Raw genomic sequence first — 11,151 nt, 5'->3', positions numbered from 1 at the left:
GCTGCTGTCTATGGGGTCGCACAGAGTCGGACATGACTGAAGTGACTTAGCAGCAGCAGCAGCATGATCAGTATTATAATTTAAAAAATAATAATTGAGAATTTAGTTAGATATTACATATTCATTGTGTATAAATTTTATGGTATACAATTACATGGGTTTCTTCTGCTATAAAGAAAGTTTTAATTCATACTTCCAATATGGTAAAGTGGATGAGTTGGACTTTCAGAAGAAAGATGCTGAGATTATACTTATATTTGTAGGTAGTGGTGGTTCAGTGATAAAGAATCCACCTGCCAATGCAGGAGACCCAGGTTCAATCCCTTGGTTGGAAAGATCCTCTGAAGGAAATGGCAACCCACTCCTTGCCTGGGAAATCCCATGGACAGAGGAGCCTGGTGGGCTACAGACCACGGGGTCGCAAAAGAGTTGGACATAACTTAGTGTCTAAACAACAACCGCAGAAGTGACTCTGCCTTTTGATCTATTTGTAGATGCCCTACACAAGACTTTAGATTTAAAAGTTATTCTGGCTCTTGTTAGTGATATAAAATAGATTTCTTTTCCCAAGAAAAAAAGGAAGATTCTTCATCATTCACGATGTGCTTCTAAATTCCATTTAGCTTGGGTAATTAAAGGTTTGGATTCTTTCTACTAAGTTTCTGGCTTTCAGCACTGCCATTTTTCTTTTCTTGGCATTTTAAAAAAATAAAGATCCAGGAGATGCTTAAAAGGGTGAAATTCTCTATATTTTTCTTAGCATTAAAAAATACATTTATTCACTGCTAATTTAAAAAAAATTTTTCACTTTATTTAAAAATTATTTTTACTTTTATTTTTATTTATTAATATTATTTTTATTTATATTCCATGTCCCCCCATTCACAATACAGACCAGGCAAAGGGCCTGCCTGGACTGAAGTGTACATGGGGTGGGTTTACTCTGCCTCCTGTTTCTATATGGTCAGTGTAAGAACACAGCTTGCAGTAAGCAACAAGATGGCTGATGCTAATATTTTAGATAATTTTACATTAATGATTCCTACTACTGCTAAAACACACACACACACAAACTGTTACAACATAATATTCAATACTGAAGCTCAAACAATGCAAATACTGGAAAAGATGGCAAAAAAAAAAATGCCCAATTTCAGACATCCTAGAACTTTTCTGATAGTTCTCACACATCCATTTCATGACCTCGGGAAGCTTCAGAGGCCTTGACAGGGACGTTAGGATCCCAGAAGTCTGGACTGGAGTTCCACCTCTCAGCTGATCTGGGCATAAGTAACATAAACCCTGTGTCTTTACCACTGACTTGAGATCAATGCTGAGCAAAAAACAAGATAATATCTGATAGAGTGTGAGTGGGGTATGTATTTCTTCTCTTCCTTTTAGAAGGTGGTGTTTTCCTCCTTTTGAAAGTCACTTATTTATTTATTTATTTATTTATTTTTTTGTTTGTTTGTTTCTTTCTGATGTACTTCCCTCTGTATGACAAACTCTAGGTTCATCCACATCACTACAACTGACTCAATTTTGTTCCTTTTTATGACTGAGTAATATTCCATTGTGTATATGTACCACAACATTTTTATCCATTCATCTGTCTATGGATATCTAGGTTGCTTCCACTTCCTGGCTACTGTAAATAGCTATCCATTGATTTTTAATGCTCCCTTTGTCATATTCCAAGAGCTTCTTTTGAGAATTTCTCTTTCTAGGTTATTAATTCTGTTCCATTGACATATGCTTCTCTTGCTGCATTAATACCAAAAGGAATGCTTAAATATAGAAAGACATGTCCTCTTTTATTCTTCACATTCTTCCTAATTTTCTTGTACCTTCATGACTGTTTATTTTTACACAACATTTTAAAGCTCATCTTTAAGCTCCTCAAACATGGTGGGGAATTTTATTTCAAACACACTGAATTTGCCAATTAATTTTTGAGATTTTCACCTTTGTAAGAACAGGTTTTCCAGTATATGAGCACACTGAATCTACAGATCCTTATTTATATTCCACAGTAAGGTTTTATACATATTTCTATACAAATCTAATGCATTTTTAATTAGACTTATTACTAGACATTGACTTGGTTTTGTTCCTTTGTTAATGTTTTCTTTTAAAAATCATTTTTTCTATATAAATTGTCTAGATATTTGCTGCTATTGGATTTTTTTTTGACAGCTTTAATTTTTCAGCACTTTATTTTTTTTTTTTTGATAAATTTAACGCCTTTTATTGCCATACCTCATTTTACTGTGCTTTGCTTTAGTGAGCTTTATAGATACATGTTTTGTTTTGTTTTGTTTTTTTTCCTTGTTAATTTTCTGTTTAGTTGATCTATCCATAAGTGTGAGTGGGGTATTAAAGTCTCCCACTATTACTGTGTTATTGTTAATTTCTCCTTTCATACTTGTTAGGATTTGTCTTACATACCGCGGTGCTCCCATGTTGGGTGGATATGTATTTATAATTGTTATATCTTCTTCTTGGATTGATCCTTTGATCATTATGTATGATCCAGTGAAGGGCTGGAAAAAGATTTTCCATGCAAATTGGGACCAAAAGAAAGCAGGAGTCACAATACTCGTATCAAATAAATTAGACTTTAAAACAAAGGCTGTGAAAAGAGACAAAGAAGGTCACTACATAATGATCAAAGGATCAATCCAAGAAAGTCACCTATTTATTTTTTAAAACCAACACATTCTCATTTTCTTTGAAAATGAGAATGCAATTGAAGAGAAAATTACCCAAGTAAAGAAACCAAGGCAGAAAAGGATCAGAGGGTGTATACTGAAAGATTTGCTTAAGAACAGATTTTTTTCAAGGAGAGTGAGAACCCTCATTTCCTCTCACTTGAATCCTTTAGTTGTAGCCCAAGATAGAACTAAAGGTTAAAAGAAGGTAATTACTGATTATTTCGAGGGTAATTATAATGAGCTGAGATAACAGAATGATCACATTTCAAAACTTGATACTGTTTTTTTTTTAAAGCAAAGAAAATGATTTCATTAAGTGGTATTCAAAACTATTCAGGTTGGGAATAATGTTTAGAGAGACATAGATGACAAAATCCACTTGAATGCAGAGTCTTGCATGTATCTGCTGAAGCATCCAGGAAAATGGAAGGGATATGCATGAGGTTGGAAAATATCATTTTATCAAAAAAAAAATTGGACATCATATGCCCTCAGGGGCAGCTTTCGAGAACACCAACTGAGCTGCTTCTCAGGTTTGTGGTAGAAATTGAAGTCAAAGACAGGAATTTTTCATCTGCAGAGTTTCTAATTCACAAGGAAAGCAAGAACTTTCTTTGTAAATTGACTTTTGAGTTTCTCATCTGAGGTGTGAGAGAGACCAGGGTATTGTTTTCCTATTAAACGATTATTTTGGTTTGACTCTTATTTCCTTTTTCTTTGGAGAGAATCAAATCCCTTAACCTTATTAGACTTTCAGTTTGACATTTTGGGGTGCCAGGGAGTGATTTTCTTAGAAAAGAAGGTTTTGTTGTTGTTTAGTTACTTAATCGTGTCCGACTCTTTGCGACCCCATGGATTGTAGCCTGCCAGACTCCTCTATCCATGGGATTATCCAGACAAGAATGCTGTCATGGGTTGCAATTCCCTTCTCCAGGGGATCTTCCTGACCCAGGGATCAAGCACGCATCTCCTGCATTGCCAGTGATTCTTTACTGTCTGAGCCACCTAGGGAGCCAGGGGTTCAGAAATGTCTTCCTATTCCTCTCTGCCACGTACAATTATTTTCCTCCATGATTTCTCATCCAGTGTATCTATTTTTTGAATGTCAAGCTAGCATGTCAGGACACCCTGTGACAAGTTGAGCTGATGATATGATGGTATGGGGACCAACTCACCCTCATCAGGGCTCACTTGTTTTCTCTCTTGGGGACTGAAGTCAGGCTTCATGCTGACCTCTCCAATGGCTCTTCCAGAATACAGCTTTGCCAGAGTTCCCATTGCCTGCTAGATGCAAACAGCAACAGCAACTTTCCTGAGGTGGGTATCCGCCTATTGATCATGTGCTGAAAAGTAGGAACATTTCTGGGAGTGGATGTGTGTGAGTGTGTGTGCGAGAGTGACAGAGAAAGAGCATGTTTTCTTGTTGCAATGAAACAGCATTTATGAGTAGGAGCAGACAGTTTTTGCTCCTGCTTGGCATCACACATAAAACAGAAGCCTATGTCTCTGATTTCTTGGGGACTCAGTTCCAAAGAGTTGTGTGTGTGTGTGTGTGTGTACGTGCACACGCACGCTAGGGAGAAGGGACTCAGGCACATGGGGAGAGCACATGAGAATTCGTGTGGGCAAATTCATCAGCACAGTCCTTTTTCCCTTCAGAATGTGGGGTGTCCACGGGAGGCAAACCACTTCTGCAAAGAAGTCTTCGTTTGAATTTTCACAGAGATGTCAAAGTCTGAAGGGGGCAACACATTGCTCTGTAAAATGAATGATGCCTCTCTGGGCCATGGCCAAGGTGCCCAGCAGGTAGGGGGGAAAAAAATGATGAGCGCTCTTAGTTACAATTGCCTGGGCTTTCTCCTGGCCTCTGGGACTCTGTCTGGGATCCCTCAATACCATCAAATTCATATTCTTATGCATCCTCTTTTTCTGCTTGGATTAAAGCCCCCTCCCTTTTTCCTTGTTGGCTCAAACCACACTGTGAATCTGAGGTTTTATCCTTAACATTCTGCATTTTCAGTTTAATTAGGTTCATATCCTAGGAAATGCTTTCCTGCCAACCTCTACAGTGAGACACTATTGTCAGGGGGGAGTTGATCCTCAGTGCTCTCTGGACCAGCCCATAATTAATTTTAAGAACAAAAGAGTTATCCATGTTTGATCACATTGTGGGGAGTGCAAAATTTGTGCTCACTTTCCATGGCTACTATATCACATGAGTCCGGATTTTAGCATGGGCCTAGATGAAGACACCTCCAATCATGCAAAATTCACCCTCCCAGCCCCTCCCTCAGCAACTTGTTACCAGCAAAATCTTGGTTTGAGCAGCAGTGAATTCCAAGGAGACAGAGGTTTCATGGGCACATTTTTACAGTTTTCATTACCAGCAGGAAAGACTTTTCCTGCCCCAAAGCAGAAAATTATTTCCAGGCTTGATTCTCTGTAATGAAAGCAAAGTATGTGTGTGAGTCCATGGGGAGTCTGTGTGTGTGTGTGTGTGTGTGTGTTGGGGGGGAGTTGCTGATTGCAATGAGGAGGGTCAATATGTGTTTACATTTGGATGGCAGGATTGGTACTTGAAAACACATGGCCAGTGACATTTAATGAAAGCCAATGGAATGAAGATAGTGAAGGGAATTAGCTTCCATGCTTCAGCTACAGTTCCTATCATTAGTTGAACTTCAACTAAGTAGGCAACTGGCCCCCTAGAGGACTTCGCTTTGCATTTCTCCCATAAAATGAAGTGAAAAAGATGCTGCTCATCCAAGAAGACCACAGAGGGCTATTGAGTGCGTGGGAAGAACAGGAATTATAGGATGTGACAATGCACGAGGCCACAGTCGCTCCAGGCAGACTCCTTAACTAACAAATGTTAAGTCATGTAGAAACACTACTAACATTCCGGTAAAGACAGCTCAAATCCTTCGAGCACAAAGATGACAACACTTTTGGGTAGCGGCCACCTTGTGAGAGTGGCCAGTGTCTGAGGACCGTGACTCAGGAGCACTGGGGAGGGTCTTTGACTGACAGCTGCAAAGAAAGAAAAGAAAAGAAGAGAAAACTAGATCCAGGGATCCAGGAAGCCTACATCATTTCTCAGTGTTCTAACCCATTCATAAGAGTTCAATCAAATGTCGTGACCTTAACATCTCCGCCTAAACGCCCTCTGAGACATTGACTCAAATATTTGGGTCAGTAACAAGTTCATTGGTGGCTGAAAAAAATGCCCCAAACCAAATCACCACAAACACATTTCTACTAGTTACACAAGTTGATGCGATAACGTCTGGGTGATCGTAAGGAACTCACCCTTTTACCGAGGAATAAAGTCAAAGATATTTCATTGAGAAAAATAAATGTTGCAGGTAATCAAATCGTGCACCCACATTGCAAAACCATTATTTATACCATAAGAAAGTCCTGTCATCTCTGCCCTCCATTATTCTCCAGCCTGAGATCCGGTTGGACTGGTTCACTCAGAACTTTCTTAACAAGTTGAGCACTTCTGTTGCTACAACTCTGTTCTTGTTACACCTTCCTCTTACTTTCTAGATTTTTGAATCATAAACACCCCTCCAACACCCAACTTCTAATCTGCTTCCTTGTTGATAAGGTCCATACTCAGAGTGGTTATCCTTTATCAGTTTTGGTCTTTAATATTCATTTGACATATATTACCAGCTAACTTGTTTTCTTTTTAAAGTTTTTGTCTTGAGGGACTTCCTTGGTGATCTGGTGGCTAAGACTACACACTTCCAAAGCAGGGGGCTTGGGTTTGATCCGTGATCGGGGAACTAGATCCTGCTTGTCACAATTAAGATCCAGCACAGTCATATAGTTTTAAAAAAATGTTTTGTCTTAAAATTAATTCAGATTTGTAGAAGTGTTGAAAATATAGTATACCCCATGGACTGTAGCCTACCAGGCTTCTCCATCCATGGGATTTTCCAGGCAAGAGTACCGGAGTGGGTTGCCATTTCCTTCTCCAGGGGATCCTCCCGACCAGGGATCAAACCTGAGGTCTGCAAATACAGGGGTCTTCTGTATTGCAGGCAGATGCTTTACCCTTTGAGTCACCAGGGAAGCCCCATTTAAAAAGAAATAGTATAGAGAGTCCTGTATACCCTAGATCTAGTTTCCTTTTATGCGAACATCTTACATAATCATAGCAAGTTTGAAAGAAAGTGAAAGTGAAGTCTCTCAGTGTCTGTGTCTGTGTCTGACTCTTTGTGACCCCACAGACTGTAGCCTACCAGGCTTCTCCATCCATGGGATTCTCCAGGCAAGAGTACTGGAGTGGGTTGCCATTCCCTTCTCCAAGGGATCTTCCCAACCCAGGGATCAAACCCAGGTCTCCCGTGTCACGGACAGACGCTTTACCGTCTGAGCCACCAGGGAAGCCCCATCATAGCAAGTTTACCAAACTAAGAAATTCATATTAGTGCAGTACTACTATTAGCTAAGAGCTTCCCAGGTGGCTCAGTGGTAAAGAATCCACCTGCAAGGCAAGAGACGTGGGTTTGATCCCTGGGTCAGGAAGAGGGCAACCCACTCAATTATGCTTGCCTGGGAAACCCCATGGACAGAGAAGCCTGGAAGGTTATAGTCCATGGGGTCACAAAAGAGTTGGACATGACTTAGCGACTAAAAGAACTATTATCTAAACTTCAGAGCTTCTTTGGATTTCCCCAGTTTTTCAAATATGAAAATAAATAAATAAAAAGTCCTTTTTCTGTTCCAGGATCCGATCCAGGATTCCACATTGCATTTAGTCATCACGTCACCTTATATCCCACCAATGTTTCTTTTTTCTTATATTGGTGTGTAACATTGATACTTTTGAAGGGTACTGTACAAGGGTTTTGTAGACTGTATCGCCATCTGTGTTTGTCTTGGGTTTTCTCATGATTAGATGGAGGCTACAAGTTTAAGGGATAAATACTAAAGAGATGAAGTGCCCTTATTATCACATTCTACCAGAAGGTACATGACATCAGTGTGACTTATCATCGACGATGTTAGCCTCAAACCCTTTATTAAGCTACTGTCTGCCAGGCTTCTCTGCTGCTATTTGTTTATTTTTCTTTTCATACTCTATTCATTAGAAGCAAGTCACTAAGATCAGCCCACATTTCAGGGGAGAGGCATTAAGGTCCACCTCCTGTGTAGGGAGGAGTACCAAAGACTTTCTGGGAATATATTAAAAACCATGACGGTAGTTAATAAGTTATGGCAGAGATGATTTCAGGCTATTCGTTTTTCCTATTTCTTCTTCACATTTTGCTCACAGAATTTTAGCATCTCTCAGTGGATTCTGCAAGAAGCGGTTATTACTGTGGTGGACCGGGGGCGCCTTCCTATTTCTATCTTTCTTTTTGTATTTAATATTTGGGATTCTTCTGTAAGGACTATTTGTCTGTTTCCCCACTTATTCATTTACTTAATCGTTTAGTTATGCCACCATGTCATGAACTTTTGTATTATTATTTGTGTTATAATCCAATATGCTCTTTATTTCGTTCCAGTATTGGCTGTCAGAAGCTTGGATGTCTTTGACATGCCTCTATTTGGGGGAGGGGGCACTTCTTTAATGTCTGGCATTTCCAGAGGCTCCAGAATCATTTTGCATTTCCTGGACCCTCGAATCAACAATTTCTCCAAGGAGCCCGGGTTCCTATTATCAATGAATGGCATTTAGAAACAAAGATCTGGGCACAGTTGCGCTTGTGGCTACTGGCCTGTCGCTGCTTTGGGGGCTCTCTCACTGCACAGAACTACATAATGTATACGTCAGGACACTATCCCACGTCTATATTCCTGCTGTATTTCAGTCCCGCCCCTCTATTTTCTCTTCCTCTCTGATACTATAGCTCCTACTCGAATCCACCTTTATTTGATTTCGTCACTTCTTTCTTTGGCAGTGAGAACCTTAGCTCCCATTATTCACAACCACTGACTCGTGTGTTAAACTCTAGTGTACATGTAGTTTCAGAATAGCTAAACTGCACCCGTGAAAAACAAACTTACCAACTATAGTATGATATTTAGGCAAAGTCATTTTTTTCCTTTGGTCATATTTTTTAGTCAAACCACTGTTTACCTTTTGTACTTAGGTCACCTCATTTCCCCCCGCTACCCCACCACTCTCTCCAGTGAGATTTTCTCCCTTATTTGGAATATAATTAGACTCATTTATCAGAGTCTGCATTTTATCCAGGATCCTCCAACATCTTCTGTTTGTTTATTTTAATTTGTACATAATAAAGTCCACTGTATACTGCCAAGGACTTCCCTGGCAGTCCATGGTTAAGACTCCGCACTCCCAAAGCAGGGGGCCTGGGTTTAGTCCCTGGTCGAGCTAAGAGCTATGAAGATCCCACGTGCTGCAGCTAAGAACCAGCTCAGCCAAATAAAGAAAAAGAAAGAAGAACAATGCACAGTCATATGCACCCCTACACAGGACCATATAGAATTGTCCTGTCACCCCACAAATTCCCCTGTGTCCCCTCTGAGTCAGTCACTCCCCTTCCTCAAATCCTGCATACAAATACTTATCTGTTATCCATTCTTGTAGTTTTGCCTTTTCAAAAATATCACACCAAATGGCCTAGGACACATGTAGTGTTTTTGGTCTGGTTTCCTATATTTAGCAAAAATGAATGTGTTTCATCAAGAACTCATTCCATTTTACTCTTGAATCATGTTCCATTGTATAGATGCACCACAATTTACTTTGTTTATCTGTTGACAGACATTAACTTTCATCAATTATGAACAAAGTGGCTATAAAGGTTTTGTACTGGTCTTCAGTTCAGTTCAGTTTAGTTGCTCAGTCATGTCCGACTCTTTGTGACCCCATGAATCACAGCACGCCAGGCCTCCCTGTCCATCACCAACTCCCGGAGTTCACTCAAACTCATGTCCATCAAGTTGGTAATGCCATCCAGCCATCTCGTCCTCTGTCATTCCCTTCTCCTCCTGCCGCCAATCCCTCCCAGCATGAGGGTCTTTTCCAATGAGTCAACTCTTCGCATGAGGTGGCCAAAGTATTGGAGTTTCAGCTTCAACATCAGTCCTTCCAATGAACACCCATCTCCTTTAGGATGGACTGGTTGGACCTCCTTGCAGTCCAAGGGACTCTCAAGAGCCTTCTCCAACAACACAGTTCTTAGGTGAATGTAAATTTTCAGTTGATTTGAGTAAAAACCAGAAGTAGGATTGCTCAGTCCCACAGATGATGAGTCATACACTATGGGTATGCTTAAGTTCATAAGAAACTAACAAACTGATCTCCAAAGTGGCCGAACCACTTTGCATTCCTACCAACAATGAGTGAAGACGAATTAACTTCTTATTTTATTTCCACCTGTAACAGCAGAATGTGTGGGACGTTATTTATTCATCACAATTACTTATAAAGTCTTTATGTGTCAACCAGTATTCCAGTGTATTTTAATAAAGATTTATTCAACTGGAAGAGAAAAATAAAAGTGTACATAAATAAATAATTTTGGAGAGTGGTGAATACTATTAAGATGATTGTTCTGAGATTGAGATGAACCACTTTGAAGAATTACAGACTTAAAATTTCATTTGCCCCACTGAATAAGAACTTAATAAAAATTCATTGAAACCAATGGATATGTCATGGGTGTTCTGATATGATGCTTTGGAAATGTGCTGTTCAAAGGAAATTCAGCAAGCTACAATCTTTCACTGGATCTCTGGTTCTAAACTCTCTTCTTTGCATAGCAAGTGAACAAGGATCTTTTGAAGTAGACTTGAGCATCTGTTTTATGTTTATATGTATATTTTTTAAAATGTAATTTTGAGAATAAAGAGCAGGGGGGCAGAAGAGGATGGAGATCAGAAATAGAGGGAATTTCTTTTTCCTTCCTTTCTTTTTTTGGATGTACCACGTGGCATGTGGGATCTTATTTCCCTAACCAGGAATCAAACCTGTGCCCCCTGCATTGGAAGCACAGAGTCTTAACCACTGAACCACCAGGAATGTCCCAGAAGTAGAAGGAATTTTTAAAAAGTTTTTATTGGAGTATATTGCTTTATAATATGTTAGTTTTGGCTATACAGAAAAGTGAATCAGATATATATATATATATATATATACCCTCTCCTTTTTGGATTTCCTTCTCATTTAGGTCACCACAGGGCATTGAGAAGAATCCCCTGTGCTATACAGTGGGAACTTCTTGATAGTCATCTAAGATAGACCCTGTATTGATGAAAAGTGACTTGAATAATATTTGTACTATTAAGGAAAAATAATTCAATTGGCTTACGAGTATTCCTGTCTTTAGAAATGCAAGATACAATGATTCTTTTAAAAAGAAAACTATGAATTAGCTTGAACACATCTTTTGGAGAGACATACAGTTTTGAACATAGTAGCAGGAAAGAATAATGTTTAGCTGCAGGA

At 39.4% G+C, this 11,151-nt stretch overlaps 1 non-coding gene across 1 annotated transcript; it reads right to left on the bottom strand.

The window, feature by feature from the left end:
- Window positions 1-868: 868 nt before the first annotated feature.
- Window positions 869-1,005, bottom strand: LOC113885116. Its single transcript, XR_003509155.1, has one exon. It is a non-coding gene; the product is annotated as a small nucleolar RNA SNORA51 (small nucleolar RNA).
- Window positions 1,006-11,151: the final 10,146 nt, after the last annotated feature.

This window comes from Bos indicus x Bos taurus, chromosome 27 (assembly GCF_003369695.1).
Source record: "Bos indicus x Bos taurus breed Angus x Brahman F1 hybrid chromosome 27, Bos_hybrid_MaternalHap_v2.0, whole genome shotgun sequence".
Lineage (NCBI taxonomy): Eukaryota > Metazoa > Chordata > Mammalia > Artiodactyla > Bovidae > Bos > Bos indicus x Bos taurus.
This window is presented reverse-complemented; position numbering and strand designations above follow the sequence as displayed.